The sequence below is a fragment of the Loxodonta africana genome, unplaced genomic scaffold, assembly GCF_030014295.1.
Source record: "Loxodonta africana isolate mLoxAfr1 unplaced genomic scaffold, mLoxAfr1.hap2 scaffold_35, whole genome shotgun sequence".
Taxonomy (NCBI): domain Eukaryota; kingdom Metazoa; phylum Chordata; class Mammalia; order Proboscidea; family Elephantidae; genus Loxodonta; species Loxodonta africana.
In genome coordinates, this window is record NW_026975065.1 from 828749 (window position 1) to 847586 (window position 18838).

Consider the following 18838-nt stretch of genomic DNA (forward strand, 5'->3'; position numbering starts at 1 on the left):
TTGGTCCTTGTTATTCCACAGTTGGCAGTGAGGCATTTGGGTGTAAAATTATGTGAGTTTAACTTGTTGGAGTTTGCATAGCTTCTTGAATCTGTAAGTTTATGTCTTTCAACAAATTGGGAGTGTTGAGCCAGTATTTCTTCAAATACTTTTTTCTACACCACATATTTTCTCTACACCTTATGGAATTCCAATAAATAAACGTTAGATATTTTTGGATTTTTTTGAGGCTCTGTTCATTTTTTTTTCAATATTCTCTGTTTTCAGATTGGATATTTTCAATTGAACTATTTTCATCTCATTGATCCTTTTGTCTGTCAACAGCATTCCGCTGTAGAGCTGATCAAGTGAATTTTTTATCTCTATTTTTCTATTTTTCCTGTCTAAAATTTTCATTTGTGAATGGTTTCTATGTATTTTTCTATTTTTCTAAGTTGTGCCTGTTACTTCTTTGAGCGTGGTTAAAGTAGCTTTTTAAAGTTTTTGTCTATGATTCCAAGACTGTGTCTTACTTCAATCTTACAGAAAATGTCGATGTTGTTTGTTTTAGGAATCACTTGACCCAGTTATGTTCAGGCTGCAGGTTCTTTCCCAACTTCTGTATGCTGTGGCTCAGATGTCAGTTCAGATTTTGAAGACTTTGCAATGATATTTGGATGTAATCTATGGGAGTGTCACTCAGTCTGGGACCTTGTTGGTGTTCTAACCCATAATGCAGTTCTCAAAGGATTGATCTACTTCTTAGGGTCAGAGCAAAGCATATGCAACTGTGGGAGTGGGGGAGGGTATGAAAAACAACTTTTTGGTATCCTCTCTTGAGCCACCTGGTCTCTGTCTCTCTGAGGCTCTCTGATGTCTGAGCAGCTACCTTCCTGGTCCACTGGCAAGAATGTTGGGGCTTTAATCTCTTCCTTCTGCCGTGCAATTAAGTGACTGGGTCTGCCTATGAGGCCAAATAACGGTAAGATGGAGAAAACGTAACAGAGATTCCTCTATATTATTTGGTCCTTATATACTCTGGTCAGAGAGAAGGCACACTGTTTCTGGTGATACTTTGAAACAGGTATGGAGAAAAAGGCATTAACAGGTTGATAGCTGCATACTAGGTGTTACGGATTAAATTCTGTCTTCCCAAAATGTATATATCACCTTGACTAGGCCATGCTTCCCAGTATTGTGCGATTATCCACCATTTTGTCGGCTGATGTGATTTTCCAATGTATTGTAAATCCTACCTCTATGATGTTAATGAGCGAAGATTTGAAGCAGTTATGTTAAGGAGGCAGGGCTCAATCTACAACATTAAGTTGTGTTTTAAGTCAATCTCTTTTGAGATATAAAAGAGAAAAGAGCAGAGAGACAGGGGGACCTCAGTACCACCAAGAAAGAAGTGTCAGGAGCAGTGCATCCTATGGACCTAGGATCCCTGTGCTGAGAACCTTCTTGTCCAGGGGAAGATTGGTGACAAAGACCTTCCCCTAGGAGTGACAGAGAGAAAAAGCCTTCCCCTGGAGTTGGCACCCTGAATTTGGACTTATAGCCTACTAGACTGTGAGGGAATAATTTTCTTTGTTAAAGTCATCCATTTGTGGTATTTCTGTTACAGGAGCACTAGATATCTAAGACACTAGGTACCAGGAGATGTACATTTCCCAACTCTTTCACTCCCAGGGACACTATGACTAAGTAGCCAATGCTATAAATCCATGCGAGCAGACTATTCTGATTACTGCTTTGACTCTACTGTCTGTTATGGTAACCACACCCACCTTGTCTTTGTTGATTGAGTGCCACCACTTGGCTGCTACCACCATGGGGACCAGTCAGCTGCATTGTAGTTAGGTGTCTTAATTCAGTTAGGGCAGTTCTCACTGTGGACTCTTACTTACATAAAATAACAACCACAGAAGTCTTCAGTAATGCTGGGGCTTGCTTCACAAATTTGGACCTCACCGCTATGGTAAAAAGAGAGCCCTCTGGGCACTCCGTGTGTGGGTCTGTGGGTCCAGCCTAATAAATCCATTCAAACATGCCAATTTCCCTCAGCCTTTGGATACCTTCTCCTACATTACACAGTGGCAGATCTGCCATTTCCACTTGATTTATTGTAGACCACCACTTAATACGTGCTTCAGTAAACCAGCCAAATAAACTATGAGATCCTTTTCTAACCTCTCAAGCTGAAACACTGAGTGAAGAATCTGTGCTTCTTGGGCCTATATCAATAAACTCAGAGTACTCCACCTTTATGTTGCTTGCACCATTATCCCACACCCAGAATAGCCATTCCCACACATATTCACCAGGTTTCTGTATGTATGTATTAGAAAAATCAAGCAGTTCTTTTGGAGTTTAGCATACCGTCTCCTGGGTCACACTTCATAGTTCACCTTTTGGGGCTTGTTGGGACTGAAGTCTAGGTATAGGTCTAGAAGCAAAAATGGGCAGTGGCAGTGGGATGTTCAGCCCTGTCTTATAAGGCATCTGCCTACGGTGATGCCCCAGGCAATGCCCCAGATCCCACCCCAGGAGATAACTCAAACAAGACACTTCAGGCACAGCTGGGGTAATCTCATCAGATGGAGGTGGAAGGGATAATTGTTTTACTGGGAAGGGTGCCTTAGCAGGCAAAGTTAGAGAATCTCTTCAGATGGGAGTAAGTGGTCTGGTTCTGTTAGGAAGAGCGATTCAACGGAAATTGGAGGTTCATTGTCCCCCGCTTCCTGACTGTCTGCCCATATGTCCTCATCCCAAGTTTCAGGATCCCATTTCTTCCCAATCAGTGCCCTCACTTTAACTTCGGACACCATTTGAGGCTGGATATTCAACTGGCGCTTTAATTCAGTCACTCTTAAGATAAGAATCTGAGTTTATTTTTGGCAGCATTAGCCTTGTTACTATAAGAAATATGGTTTTCTTTCTGGGCACAAGTGGCAGCTTTCAGATCTTGTATGTGGTGCTTGAGCTTTGAGTCCATTTCTTTCATTCACCAGTGTGGCTAGCAAAAGCAGGACCAACCAAGCAGCTTCCTTATTATTCTTATTCTGACAAAATTATAGAAAAGTATCAAATATATAATCAGGCAGAGCCTTGTCTCTCACAAGTATTTGATCCAGTGGTAGTAGTATTTTGTGTATTTCTATTGTCACCTCACACCATGGATTAGCAATAGCCTGTTTACTTCTGGAGACAGTCATCAGTGCCTTTAAGACTAGCCAGACTTGAGAATCAATTCAGAAAACTCATCCTTAAGATTTGGTTCCTCTAGAACCAGTGTAGGTACCAAATGTCTTAGCCTGGGATCTGTAGAGGTGCAAAACTAGTGAAGAGAACATGTATATATATACACATATATATGAGTGTGTGTATATGTGTGTGTGTTTGTGTATATATATATATATGGAAACCCTAGTTGCATAATGGTTAATAGGTATAGCTGCTAACAAAAGGTTAGCAGTTCGAATCCACCAGGCACTCCTTGGGAACTCTGTGGGGCAGTTCTACTCTGTCCTGTAGGGTCACTATGAGTTGGAACCGACTCGATGGCAATGGGTATACACACAGACACACACACACACATATATATGCATACGTGCATATGTTAGTTGTTGTTGCTGTTAGATGCCATCGATCCTGTGTAAAACAGAATGAAACACTGCCTGATCCTGAACCATCCTCACAATCATTGCTATGTTTGAGCCCATTCTTGCAGCCAGTGTGTCAGTTCATGTTGTTGAGCGCCTTCCTCTTTTTTTCTGACCCTCAGCTTTTCCAAGCATGATGAGCCTCTCCTGGGACAGGTCTCTCCTGAAAATATGTCCAAGGCACGTGAGACGAAGTCTCGCCATCCTTGCTTCTAAGGTACATTCTTGGTGTACTTCTTCCAAGATGGTTTTGTTTATTCTTCTGGCAGTCCATGGTATATTCAGTATTCTTTGCCAACACCATATTTTAAATGAATCAGTTCTTCGGTTTTCCGTATTCATTGTCTAACTTGCTCAAGCATGTGAGGTGATAGAAAATATCATGGCTTTGCTCAGGCACACCTTAGTCCTCAAAGTGACATCTTTCCTTCACAACACTTTAAGGAGGTCTTTTGCAATAGATTTGCCCAATGCAATACATTGTTTGAATTCTTGACTGCTGCATCTGTGGGCATTGATTATGGATTCAAGTAAAAAGAATTGCTCGATGACTTCAGTATTTTCTCTATTTATCATGGTGTTGCTTACTGGTCCAGTTGTGAGGATTTTTGTTTTCTTTATGTTGAGGTGTAATCCATACTGAAGGCTGTAGTGGTTGCTCTTCATCAGTAACTGCTTCAAGTCCTCTTTACTTTCAGCAAGCAAGGTCGTATCAGCTGCATATCATAGGTTGTTAGTGAATCTTTCTCCAAAACTAATGCCATGTTCTTCTTCTTACAGACCAGCTTCTCAGATTATTTGCTCAGCATACAGATTGAGTAAGTATGGTGAAAGGATACCACCATGACACATAACTTTCTCATTTTAAACCAGACAGTATCCCCTTGCCCTACTCAAATGACTGCCTCTTGGTCTACGTAGATATTCCGCATGACTACAGTTAAGTGTTCTGGAATTCCCATTCTTTGGTAAGCTATCCATAATTTGTCATGAGCCACACAGTTGAGTGTGCTTGTATAGGAAACAAAAATAGGTAAACATCTTACTGATATTCTCTACTTTCAGCCAAGATCCATCAGACATCAGAAATGATATCCCACATTCCATGTCTTCCTCTGAATCCAGCTTGAATTTTTGGTAGTTCCCTGTCTGTGTACTGCTGCAATTGTTTTTAAATTATATTCAGCAAAATTTTTCTTGCGTGTGATGTTAATGATGTTGCGCGATAATTTCCTCATTGCGTTGGACCACCTCTCTTTGGAATGGGCACACATATAGATCTCTTCCAGTCATTTGGTCAGGTAGCTGTCTTCCAAATATATTGGAATAGACAAGTGAGCGCCTCCAGCACTGCATCCATGTGTTGAAACATCTCATTTGGTACTCTATCAATTCCTGGAGCCATTTTTTTTGCCAATGCCTTCAGTGCAGCTTGGAGTTCTTCCTTCAGTACCATCAGCTCTTGATCCTATGCTACCTCCTGAAATGGTTGAACGTCGACCAATTGTTTTTGGTGTATTGAGTCTGTGTATTCCTTCCATCTACTTTTGATGTTTCCTGTGTTGTTCGATATTTTGCCCATAGAATCCTTCAGTATTGCACCTAGAGGCTTGAATATTTCCTTCAGTTCTTTCAGCTTGAGAAATGCCAGGTGTTTTCTTCCCTTTTGGTTTTCTAACTCCAGATCTGTTCACATTATATTATCATACTTTGTCTTCTCCAGCTTCCCTTTCAGGTATTCTATTGAGCTCTTTTACTTTATTTTTCCTTCCATTCTCTTTAGCTACTGTACATTCAAGAGCAAGATTCAGAGTCTCTTGTGACATCCTCTTTGGTCTTTGCTTTCTTTCCTGTCTTTCTAATGACTGTTTTTTTCATATATGATGTCCTTGCTATCATCCCACAACTAATCTGGTCCTCGATCCTTAGTGTGCAGTGCATCAAATCTATTCTTGAGATGGTCTCTAAATTCAGGTTTGATATACTCAAGGACATACTTTGACTCATGGACTTGTTTTAATTTTCTTCAGCTTCAACTTGAACGTGAATATGAGCAACTGATCATCTGTTCTGCAGTCAGCCCCTGGCCTGCTTCTGACTCATGATATTGACCTTCTCCATCATCACCTTCCACAAATTTGATTCCTGTCTATTCTGCCTGGAATGGTTCATGAGTATAGTCACCGTTTATGTTCCTGATGAAAGGTATGTGCAATGAATAAGTCATTGGTCTTGCCAAATTCTATCATGTAAGCTTCATTGTCATTTCTATCATCAATACCTTATTTTCCAACTGCTGATTTGTCTGCTTTGTTTTCAACTTCGCATTCCAATCACGTAATTATCAGTACATCTTGATTCATCAATGCATCATGTTTGATCAGTTTCAAACTGCAGAACTTGGTAAAAACCTTCAACTTCTTCATCTTTCACATTCATGATTCGTGTGTAAATTTGAATAATAGTCTTATTAACTGGTCTTCCTGGTAGGCCTGTGGATATTATCCTATTGCTCGTAGTGTTGTACTTCAGAACAGATCTTGAAATGTTCTTTTTATCGATGAATATGATGACGTTCTCTTCAGTATCTCAATCCTGGCATAGTAGAACATACCATTGTCTAGTTTAAAATGTCCAAAACCAAGCTATTTCAGCTCACTAATGCCTAGGATTATTGACCTTTATGCATTCCATTTCATTTTTGATGACTTCCAATTTCCCTAGATTCATAATTCCTTCATTCCACGTTCTGGTTATTAATGGATATTTGTGTCAGTTTCTTCTCATTATGAGTTGTGCCCCATCAGCAAATGTCATTAAAGTGGGATCTACTTTGAGGAGGTAGCTCTTCCCCACTCGTATTTTGAGTGCCTTCCAACCTAAGGGGTTATCCTCTGTCATTCAATCAGGCAGTGTTCCAGTACTATTCGTAAGATTTCACTGGCCAGTTTTTTTTTTTTTAGAAATAGATCACCAGGTCCTTTTTCCTAGTCTGTCTAAATCCAGAGCTCCACTCAAAGCTGTCTACCATGGGTGAACCTGGTGGTATTTGAAATACCAGTGGCAAAGCTTCCAACATCACAGCAACATGCAAGCCACCACAGTACAACAAACTGACAGAAGAGTGGTGGGAGTTAAAAATGAGACGAACCAAAAAGAGTGCTTCTTCCATGTCTGCTGATTTAGAGGAACCATGAGAAATTGTCAAGTGAAGAGTGATTCAGAGAAAAACATGGGTAGAGTGTGACCTAATTTCCATAAAAACAAACAAATGGATGTCCTTACGTGTGTCCCGGCAAAAAGCAGTGTGTAAAAGGGTACATATGTATCTTTGGACACTGGACACTTTGGGGGAGCAGGTACAATATACTTATGTGGGGCTGGCTCTTATTATAACTTCTGTATACAAATCTCTTGTTAAATGTGTTATAAGAATGTAAAACCTCTTAAAGTTAATAACATCATACGTGTATGTGTGTATATTTGAAACTTTTTTTCTGTTTTGACTATTTTATTTATGTGTTTTTTAGTTATCTAGTGTGGCTATAGCAGAGATACCACAAGTGGATGGCTTTAACAAACAGAAACTTATTCTCTCACAGTTTAAGAAGCAACAAGTTTGAAGTCAGGGCACCAGCTCTAGGAGAAAGCTTTCTCTCTTTGTGGCTCTGGGGGAAAGTCCTTGTCATCTATCTTCCCCTGGCCTAGGAAATTCTCAGCTCATGGACACTGGGTCAAAAGGAAGTGCTCCACTCCAGGCACTTCTTCCTTGGTGGTATGAGGTCCCTCTCATTTCTGCTCACTTTTCTCTTTGTATCTCAAGAGACTGACTCAAGACTCACCCTAATCCTGTAGATTGTGTCCTCCCTCATTAACCTAACTGCCTCTAATCCCACCTCATTAACATCACAGAGGTTAGAATTTACAACACATAAGTAATCACATCAGATCACAAAATGCAGGACAACCACACAATACTGGGAATCAGGGTCTGGCCAGGTTGACACACATTTTGGGGGACACTATTCAATCCATAACAATAGAGAAAACACTGTCTTCAATGCCAGATTCAGAGACTTTTATCTATGTATGAAGGGCAAACACAGAAATTGAACAAAATTCAGATCAGCGAATTATTGCTTGCTCTTGTAACTAATGACTTCTTCTGGTCTCTATACCTTGAAATGGCCAAAAAGAATTCTGTGAGGATTAATTCAGTTATTGCTAAAACATCTACTGCATTTACATGTCTACAGATAAGGAAGAATGCTGGACACCATGTGTGATTCATTAAGTAACACGGGGACCATTAGACTATTGTTCTCCTTCTCTGATATGCCACTATCACCTTCTCCCCTTGTTGCTCTCCTGAAAAACCCATGCTTGTATATTCTAGGCTTTTTTCCAGAATTGAATTTGCAGGAAGTTAAAGATATATCTTTGAAAGATAAAAAAGACTTTGGCCACATTGTCTTTAGACAGTCGAACTTCCCAGCCAATCGCTGTGCAGGATGGGAATTCACAATCCCTCCTACTCAGTACCTCTGAGCAGGACGGGATTTCTGTTTCATTATCAGGAGAAGGTGGAATTCACCCCTCTTCAGAAAACTTACTTTCCTTTGCCTCAAACTGTCCCTCTCAGGATCTGTCATGGTCACTCTGAGAAATTCACATGGGCAGCCTGTATGGAAGTGCCCATCCTAGAGGCCCTGCCCTCCCTTCCTTGCTCCATAGGGCTTCCTCTGACACTTGGGGTCGCATCTCCCAGGGAGTACACACCTCTGGCACTTCCAGGGATTCCCAGGCCCTGGGATACTGTGGATGGGACTTGGAACTCAATCTGTTTCTTCCCATCCTCACCTTTGGTTATCTGTGTCCTGTCTTCACCACATTTAGGAGGCCTTGTCTTCTCTTTGCTCGTTTTATCTCAGTCAGGCTTTTCTATTCCAATTCTCTGATCTCAGGACAGATCAGGTTAGACCACAGAAAAGAGAAAGACCAAGCAAACATCACTGATCTGTGCAGAAGCTGCTGGGAAGGGATTCGATTCTCACTGGTTTAGGATTTTAAGCCCACTGCTCACCGGCAGGCAGGTTCCCCCCAGAGTCTGGCTTCTGTCTGGTACCTTGTACTCCAAAGAACTCAGTGATCAGCCCACCTTCACAATCACACCTCCCTTAGAGCTATCTTTGCAGAGGCTCTTTCTCAGACTTCCATGTCCCACTGAAATCCCATTTCTCTTTCCTTACAAACATTGTGCTCATTCTCAGGGCCCTGAGACCTCATCTGCAGATGAGTCTTGTCCTCTTCTCTCCTTGGCTTTTGAGTAGACCTCATGTCTTCGGACTGCTATCCTGGGGCTTCTTCCACCCTGGTGCTCTGGGGCTGGATCTCTCCATGTACTAGAGGGGGCGTGGAAGGGGCACAAGGCTAAAAGGATGGATCTTCCAGGTGAGGTGGGTTTAAGAAGCCTGAATGAAGTTCTTCCCTGAAGGGTGCATATTTTGCAGTCCAGACATCCTGCTTCTCTCAGTCTGAGAGTCCTAGCACGTCTTCAGGTGCTTTCTCCTTTGACCTTGAGGCCATGCCTGCACCCTCTGCAGCCAGATCTCCCACAAGTGCAGCAGCACCAGTAGGTGTGGTAGCCTCTTCAGCCCCTGTCTCCTCCTCCAGATGCTCCTGGAGGTGCCTGGCTCTTCTTGCCAGGACTCCAGGATGCTGACCAGGAACTCAGTGTTGGTTAGACTGAGGGCAGACCTGATGGCACTCACTTTCTTCAAAAACTCGGTCTCAGGACCAGGGGCCTTTTGCCGACAGGGGTGTGAGATGTTTTGGTCTGGTCTGCCAGACCATGGCTAACCCCTTGACCTTACACACTTGGGTAAAATACCCATACTTGACCTATTGATCTCTGGAGTAATTTGATGAGTGAGAATTCTGCCTAGTGGAAGCTGATGAAAAAGGCCTCGGTGATACTTGGGGAATCCTCCTGGGCTTGGAACTTGGGCTTTTTGTTCTCATGTTCTACCCTGAGTGACACTTTCCTCTTGGGTTGAGACTTGCAATAATGGAGAGTTAATTTACATGAGCCCTCTGGGCTCTGGTGTCTCAACTGTGACCTAAGTCTCTGGTCTAGGGATCCCTGGAGACCTCTCCATCACCGCCATCCTCCACTTCCACAGTCCCCATGGTTTCTTTCTTCTTCCCCAGGCACCGACCATACTTTAGGGAATTTACTCTGGGCAATAAAGTCTTCTCCAGAAAATTTCGATGATGGTACTACCTTATAGCAAAAGTCTATAGTTCTCCAAAAAATTATAATACATTGATTTAAAAAAAAAAAAAAAACTCCCAGTTTTCTTTCAGTAGATTCCAATTCATAGCAACTCTGTAGGACAGAGTAGAACTCCCCACAGGGTTTCCAAGGAGCGGCTGGTGGATTCCAACTGCCAACCTTTTAGTTAGCAGCCAAAGGTTTATCCAGTGATAGTTTATAACATAAACAGAGGATCGCCACATTAAAAAAAAAAAATTATTTTTTTGCATTTGTTGGATGGAAGTGAATTTGCTCCTGTGGAATATGGAAATTACCTCATTCTCTGCACCTTCATGATAATACATGGTTTCTCTAAGAGCTGTTTTCTGTGAAAGTTATTTTTTTTAGTAAATTTAGAGTGTAAGCATTGAAACAGGAGAATTGGTCTCCTCTTTGTAACTTGGTTTCATCCTACTTTTAAGGGAAGGCTTTTATAGAAGGAATTATACTTAAAGAGACAGCGTTATTTGTACTTTTCTGTATAATTGAAAACTTCTCCTCGTACCCTTAACTAGCCTACACCAGGAGATTAAAATTGCCTTTCTCTGAACACAAGCCCATTACCATGTCCTTCAGGGTGAGGCAGAAACAGATGTCCACATTTGAGAGTCTGATGGCACAAACCTTAGTAGCCAAATCGCAACCATGCCTCCTGTGGGCGGGGGCGGGTCTTGTATATGTCAGCATAAGGGTCAGTATTTTTCTGAGTTTGAGGGAAGGATTGGCAAGTTAAGGAAGAAAGAGAAGGAGTTTGGGAGGGGAGTGTAAGCTCCAGTGACAGACAGAAGATGGGGTGGGAGATCTCTCAAAGGGTATTAGAGGCCAGTCAGAAAAGCAGGAAGCAGCAGGAAGCAGGGCCAGTGGAGGGCAGCACTGGGTGGAGGAGGACAGCAGAGGTAATAGTAGTGGGGAGCGCAACAAAACTGGCCTGAAAAGAGTGATACATGACTGATCCTAGATGAAGCTCAGGTTAAGAAAAGTAGGAAAATAAAAAATTCTATCCTGTAGCCATGTTTGTGGTTAGGGGTTGTTTTAGGCTCTTGAGGGAGGTGGGCAGGAGACACAGGAGGGGAAGGGGAGTTCCTGGATCTAGGGAGGAATCTACAGCCCTTCTTCTGCCCTCAGCGATGTGGGTTCTGGGCTCTTCAACCTACCACTCCCAGAACCTCCTGAGTAATTTCCTTAGTTCTTCACATGGTATATTAATTCCATCTAATTAGAAAATATAATAATTAAGTATGCTTCTTCCTACCCAGCCTTTCCACCATCCTATACTCTCTGCCCCAGTTGCCCACTGGCTTCCTTCCCTTCCATCATGTTCAGATCCAGAACAACAGTGTGCCTTGTCTGCACCTATTCTGGAAAGCTCTCAAACTTACAATTGGATTCTTTCATTTCATCCCTCATTTATTCCTACATTTCTTATTGAGAAAATAAACTTTGGTTAATTATCTACTAAATGACAGAAAGTGCTTTCTCAGGAGAATCTTCCTTATGACCTTATCCATTCACCCCAAATCCTTCATCTTGTCCTACCATGGCTCTCTTTTCTGGTGGAAGTCAGACCTTTTGTTCTGTAGCACTCGTCAATCTGGAACAATTTTTCCTCACCTTTATCTAGAGTCTTAGAGAAAGGCCTTTTCCTCGTGTGTCACTGTTTCATCCTGCTTGGGTGAAGATGTCCGAACATAATGGTCTTCTGAAGGACCTTTATCCCTTCTCCCAGCATGAACCTTTGATAACTTGGGGACTCTGGCTTGCTCCTGAATTTCCTTGATTCAGTAGCTACGGTTTCTCTCCCACAAGACCTGAGGTCGACACCCTTTTCAAAAAGCAGCTGAGATCTGAGTTAGCACCAAGGCTTCCGTAATCCTGTGTGACATCATTGCTGACACTGCTGAGTTCCATGAGCCCGGTTTGAAGCTAAACACGGCAACCAGAAAAACATGAAACTGTCAGGTAGGTGCTTGAGAAGTGCTAGCACCAGTGTAGGAAGAAGGAGATTAGATACTAAAAATGAATTGCAACTTTTCCGTGCCCTGTAAAAGGGGTTACTATCCTTTGGTGGGTAAAGAGAGCACAGGGAATGATAACAGTATCATGGGCAGCTGCTTTCTCCCAGTCCTCTCATTTGACTCTGTTGGAATCATGTCTCTCCAGCTCTGGTTATAAAATGTCCACTCTGAGCCCCTCTTAGGTCTCCTTAGCCTCTGAGGCTTCACACAGGCTCTGCTCTCTGACTAGGAGATGTTCTCTCCCTTCCCGTCTGCTGGTCTACTCTCCCTGGTGAAGCGTGAAGGTGAAGAAAACTGACCCCACTGGCAAGATTAGGCTCATGACTTCACCAAGAAGCCCTAAGACTCAGGAGTTTTGTGGTCAGCCAGAATGGGAAGTTTGGGAGTTGACTTGGGGAAAGCCCATGACAGACTCTGCCTTTGTTTAAGGTGCCATTTAGAGGAGAAATCAGCAAATGGGGAGACCATTTGAGGAAGAAATTAAGAAGGTTGGGGTGGTGATGAGGAAGGAGGAGACTTCTCCAAGGAAAACAAAAGTTTCCACATGGGGATGGTAGGGGCTTGTTTTGTGTGACCCCAAAGGAGAGAAGAGGCAGGAATGGTAGGGAAACAATAGAACAAAAGATAATCTGTGCCTGTTCACAAATATAACAAATGCCCCAGTGTTTTCAGCCTGTTTCCTCAGACTTTTCTCATCAAGCCATCCTTCCCCTTTTACTGAAGCCTCTGGAAAATACCTGGGGCTTCCTGGATGCTCGGCCTTTTTTCACCCCTTAACTATTCAGTCATATTCCCAACTTGGTTCAGGCATGACTTCCTGGTTGTAGTCTTCCCTGAATCTTCTCCTGGTAGATGAGTCCACTTCTTGCTCTGTACACCATTGTACCCAGGAAACCCTTTACCACAGCATAAAACACAATTGCATTTACTACACATTCTTCCTCTCTCTGTGCCCATGCCTTCTATGAGACTCCAGAGCACCTTTCATTAGCAGTAGGAGTCTTCTTCTACCTGTTGAAGGCCGACCTTATGGTTGCTTCAGCCATTGACATAGTAGCAGAGAAGATACAAGGAGAGAATTGAAAAGATTTTGCATTGAGTCTTGCCCTTTTGTTGCTCTTAAACCCCGAGAACCTGTGGGAATGACCCCAGGCCAGCCTGCTGAATGATGAGGGACCATTGGAAAGATGATCTAGTGGTTTCACTGAGTTGATTTTAGGCAAACTGGCTCGGTGGTGAGCTGGAAGCAAATTGTAGACAGATGAATAAGCCCTGCTACGAGCCACTGTAGCTGGCCCAGATCAGAAGAACCCCAAATTGACAACCTGAAAAATTGTGAGCTTAGTAAATGGTTGTTTTTTTAAGACACTACATTTTGGAGTCATTTGTTACACAGCAATACGTGACTGATACACCTGTTAACTTGGCCGTTTCTCTCACCAGGCAGTGAGGCAACTTCTCTAAGTCATTTCATCACCGAGAGCATCTGGCCTAGGGTCTGATATGTAGCTGTTAATACAGGAAATCTTTGTTGACTTAATGCATGAATGAGTAATACGAATTGTAAGTGTGAGTCTACACAAAATCATGTATGAAAAAAAGCATTATTTTTTAAAAAATAAAATGAATTGAGGCTCAGAACTACCTGCTTACAAAATTGAGGGGAGTTTTTAACCTCACTTACTTTTAGGGGACTCCCTCATCCAGATATGCAATAATTCCCAGGGTCTAATGAAGGACCAGTGCTTGGAGAAGACCTTCAACACACCCATTGCCTCAGCCTATGTGGGTGATCTCTCTAGAAGCATTCGTCCTGCTGTTTCCATTCTCGGCTGGAGCATGAGAACCTTGGTGGGGCTGTCAACAGCATAATAGGTTTTGTCTACTTATGTGCCTGCGTCAGCCTTTGAGGTGCTGTAACCTATTCCAGGGCACTATCAAGAAGGAGATCCTTCCCCTTCCCAATGTCTAGGACCCTACTATCTGACTGTCACTCTTCCCCTGGGCTCCAGTTCACTCAGTGTGATCACCCCAGTGAGCTGAGGCTTTTACCATAGACTCTTCAGAGTCTTGAAGTTTCAGAGCTTCAATACTCTGAGTCCAGCTATCTCCTTGAAATGAGGTAGGGAAGGGGGAAAAATGTAGAAAGATTTTATTTGGCATTTAATGTTACAATAAAATTTCTTGCCCTGCATTTTCGAAGGGTCCTGTCTAACAATTCCCTCTGTTCTCTTACAAGATGTAGGTCAATGAAGACTGAATGTTTGTTGTGTCATAATCTGCAGAAGGCTGCAAAGTGCACATGGGGTCCATTCCCCCGATGCTCACACTAGAGCACCCCACCCATGTGGAAATCTCTGCAAGTGTTACTGAGTCCCTCCCACATCCACAGTGAACAGCTTTCAGATTCTTATAAGAGGGAATTGTGTCCTAACACCAGCTGCTCCCTGGAAACCCTATGGGGCAGTTCTACTCTGTCGTATAGGGTCTCTGAGTCAGAATTGACTCGATGGCTACGGGTTTGGTTTTTTCTTTCAGGCGGGTGGTGGGAGTTTGATGTCAGCTCCATAATCATGTTATTAAAAAATAATGACAGGGTAGCAGGTGAAAGCAACAAAACAAAACTGAAATGTAATGGCTTTTTCACATTTATTGGCCCCACAGAGTTCCTTCGAGGTGTTTACTTTTCACTAGATTCGGAGAAATCTTTGTGAGAGAGACACAGCTTGAGATAGCTCCAAAATTACATGTTTCCCTCCTTAATGTTAGGTTACATTAAGAGCTGGTTGGCTGGTTTATCATCTGCCTGCTTCACAAAAATAGAAGGCCCATGCAGGGAGGAACTTGTCTGTTGTGTCTGTCAGAGCATCCTGGTACCTGGCACCTAAGAAGTGCTAAAAAATGATTTGAGTGAATGTGGGTGGGTTTTTATAAAAAACACTGTGTTGCTGTCTTTATTTAGTTAAATAGTGAAAACAGGGATAAGGAAACTGGAGACAATTACTTGTATAATTTAGAGTTACATAAGATGAGAATAGAACTTGAATAATGAAGAGATAAAAAAATAAGCTGTGTGGATGGAATGTACCCCATTCCCTTTGCTCTGGAGGGAGACATTTTAAAATTGGATTGTTTTTTCCCTACTGATTTATAGGTTCTATATGTTAATTGAAAAGTTAGTCTTTTAGGAATCACAAATATTTCTATTGAGATACAATTTACCTGCCGTAACACTGCCTTTGAAAATATGCACAATACCGTGGCTTTTAGTATATGGACAGACTTGGCACAACAGTCACCACTGTCTAGCTTCAGAATATTTTCAGTGCCCAGTAAATAAAGGCCCTTGTTAATAAAGGCGTATTAACAGTCATCCTCATTACTCCTTTCCTCCAAGCCGTAGCAACCACTAATCTACTTCTGTCTGTGTTGGTTTGTTCTGGACATTTCATGTAAATGGAATCATGCACGATGCGGTCATTTGTGTTTGGCTTCTTTCATTTTTTTTTTTTTTTTCTTTCATTTAGCGTAATGTTCTGAAGGTTCGTCCATATTGTGGCATGTATCAGTACTTGGTGCCTTTTGTGGTTCCAGTCTATGAATATACCACATCCTGTCTATCAGGTCATGACATTTGGGTTCTCTCCACATTTTGGCTGTCATGAATAACACTACTAGGAATCCTCTGTGTAAGTTTGTATGTGAACATGCTTTTGATTCTCCGGGTACAGACCTAGGAGTGCAATTGCTGTGTTGTATGGGAATTCTCTGTTTAACTTTCTGCAGAATTGCCAAACCATTTTCCAAAACAATTGGATCATTTTACATTTCCACCAGCGGTATTCCAGCTTCTCCACATCGTCGCCGACACTTGTTGTCCATCCTGTTGAGTTTAGCCATCTTAGTGGTTTTGAAATAATAGTGCACTTTAGTTTAGATTTGCATTTCCCTGATGACTAATGAGGTTACGCTTCTTTTCCTGTGCTTGTTGACAGTTTCTGTATCTGCTTTCGAGAAATCTCTATTCAAATCCTTAGCCTGCAAGCTTTTTTTCAGCTTTTTGCCTGTATTTTTACTCTCTTCATATACTTTTTGATATGCCAAAGATCTATAGATCTTAACAGTTTTAGCCTTCATATTTTGGGATTTTTAAAAAGTCTTTCTCTTTTATCAATAAAAAGAAAATAAAAACTTCTAAAATTTTTATGGTTGCATATTTTAATTTTAAATATTCTATCCATCTGGAATTTTGTTTTGTGTAAGGTATGAGAAAAAGGATGAAAACATTTTTACAGGTGGTCTGAGTGATTACCAAATTGCTACAAACGCTCCTTTTCCCATGACCCATATCTTAACTGCATTTTCCCGTAGTCGGTACAGAGAAGCCTTTTTACAAAGGGAGGCCACCATTCCCAGCCATTTCATTTTAAGGTTTGTTTTCTGCAATTAAATCCCTTGTGTATCTTATCTACACACCTTTTCTTTTAAGCTAATACAAATTTTGTGTGAGTAGGACCTTGGCGAGTGTAAGATGGGCTTGAATTTCATAACTGGTTCCATGTGGTGCAGCCCAGCAGACGGACAGACAGAAGCAGGGGCTGCAGAGGCGACAGAAGCTATGAGAACGTGAGCCTCTAGAGATGTGCTGTGGAATTTCACATAAAGCTCTAGACTTTTCTGTGTAAACTTATCATCATATATGGGCATCACCTTAGAACAGACAGAGAATAATGCTTTAAAAGTTAGACATTCCTAAGGAAGGTGTTCATTCCTTAGCGGATGCTGAGAAGTGTATGTGTTTTGGTGAAGATATGTACCCATTTCTACTGGGTATGTATCTAGAAGTAGAATTGCTGGGTCCTGGGATATATGTATGTTCACAGCTTTTGTAGATACGGACAAAACATTTTTAAACTGGTTGTACCAAATTACACTTCCACTAGCGGTAGATTAGAGCTCCAGTTACTCCACGTTATACCCAATAGTTGGTATTTTCCATCTTTTCCGTTTTAGCCATTCTGGCGTGTAGGGGATAGTATCACATTGTGGCTTTTAATTAGAATTTCTCTGATAACCAGTGAAGGTTTGTCACTTTTCATATGTTTCTTGGCCATATAGAAATCTTTTATACAGTGTTCAAGTATTTGCTCATTTTTCTATCAAACTGTCTGCTTTCTTTTTCCTGTTTCCTTTTTGGGTTGTTCTTTATGTATTTCAGAACCAAGTCAGTAGTAGGATATATGTATTGCAAATAACTTCTACCACATGAATTCACCCTTGTGGCTTGTCGTGAACTTTCAGATTCAAAAAGCCGTCTTTTACAAAAACAAGCAAATGTGTAGACATAAAAGTTTATTAGGGGTTACCAGGGGCAGGAGGGAGGAAATAAAGGGGTGTTCCTGCATATGGAGACTGAGTTCTGGTTAACAGTGGTGGAAAAGTCACATTGATGAAGGGCAGGGTTGCACAGGCAATTAATGGTAATTACTGTCAGTTGTTCAGTCATCAAAGGTTGTGTGGTATGTTTACAACAACAACAACAGTGAGCAGCTGCTGGGGCAACATAATAGTGCTCAACGGATGAGGCGTATTCTTTTATTATACTTTTCTCTATTTTCTAATTTGTTTTTATAACATGTTTGCATGATGAAAGGGGATAACAAGGTCTATCCCACCCATTACATCCTTGTAAGGTTTAAATGAGGGACTACATGCCATCAGCAGAGGCTCAGCCTTAGTTGCCACTCGAGAAATGCTTCATTTCTCCCACTCTTCTGGCTCACTGCCTTCTCCCCTGGTTTATTTGCTCTTCTCTTTCGAACTGGAAGCATGTGAGCACCAGGCTTCCCGACACCATCATTCTGCTTTCCATACCAATGTTATTGTAGTCTTGGGTTCCTGGGCAGCCTCTCCGCAGGTTTAATTCTTTCACTTCTGTTCATTTATTGTTTAAATATATTCCTTTAATTTTGTCCTGCTTGTAGAAGTATATTCTAGTCATTGAAAATTTGGAGACTACCCTAACACACATGGGAACACCATGAGTAAGAATAGACTCTACGGCAATGGGTTTTATATGTGTGTCACACACATTTATGTATATTCACATAAATATTATATCCTGCTCCTTTCACTCAATATTAGCCTTTTCCATGATAAAGTTTTGTTTATTTTACAGACAACATCAAATTGTTGTATTATATTCTGCTGTGTGCAAGGAGTATATAATTTTAGCACTTTGACTATACTTGAAATATTAAATGTGCGTGTTTCTAGTAATCTTCAACCTATACTTAAATCTTTTAACAAAGATCTTTGCTATTGAACCTTTTTATTGAATTGTTATTCAGCATTCTTTAACGCTAAGAGATAGTCTCAGGATCAACTCAGATCATATTTTCTCCCTCTTACACACGAAGGCCCTTAAAGTATTCAGAGATTGTTGTTGTTGTTGTTAGGTGCCATCGAGTCAGTTCTGACTCATAGCGACCCTAGACACAACAGAACGAAACACCGCCTGATCCTGCGCCATCCTTACAATCATTGTTATGCTTGAGCTCACTGTTGCAGCCACTGTGTCAATCCACCTCATTGAGGGTCACTCTCTTTTCCGCTGACCCTGTACTCTGCCAAGCATGATGTCCTTCTCCAGGGACTGATCCCTCCTGACAACATATCCAAAGTATGTAAGACGCAGCCTCACCATCCTTGCCTCTAAGGAGCATTCTGGCCACACTTTTTCCAAAACAGATTTGTTCGTTCTTTTGGCAGTCCATAGTATATTCAATATTCTTTGCCAACACCACTATTCAAACGGGTCAACCCTTCTTCCGTCTTCCTTATTCATTGTCCAGCTTTCCCAT

At 41.7% G+C, this 18838-nt stretch overlaps 1 long non-coding RNA gene across 1 annotated transcript in view; it reads left to right on the plus strand.

Moving 5' to 3' along the window:
- LOC135229539 (uncharacterized) overlaps nucleotides 1-18838 on the plus strand; it is a 448157-nt gene that overhangs the window by 184958 nt on the left and 244361 nt on the right. The window contains exons 5-7 of the long non-coding RNA XR_010320220.1: nucleotides 3767-3861; nucleotides 4425-4462; nucleotides 5675-5849. This is a non-coding gene — a long non-coding RNA (uncharacterized LOC135229539). The remainder of the gene's footprint in view (nucleotides 1-3766; nucleotides 3862-4424; nucleotides 4463-5674; nucleotides 5850-18838) is intronic.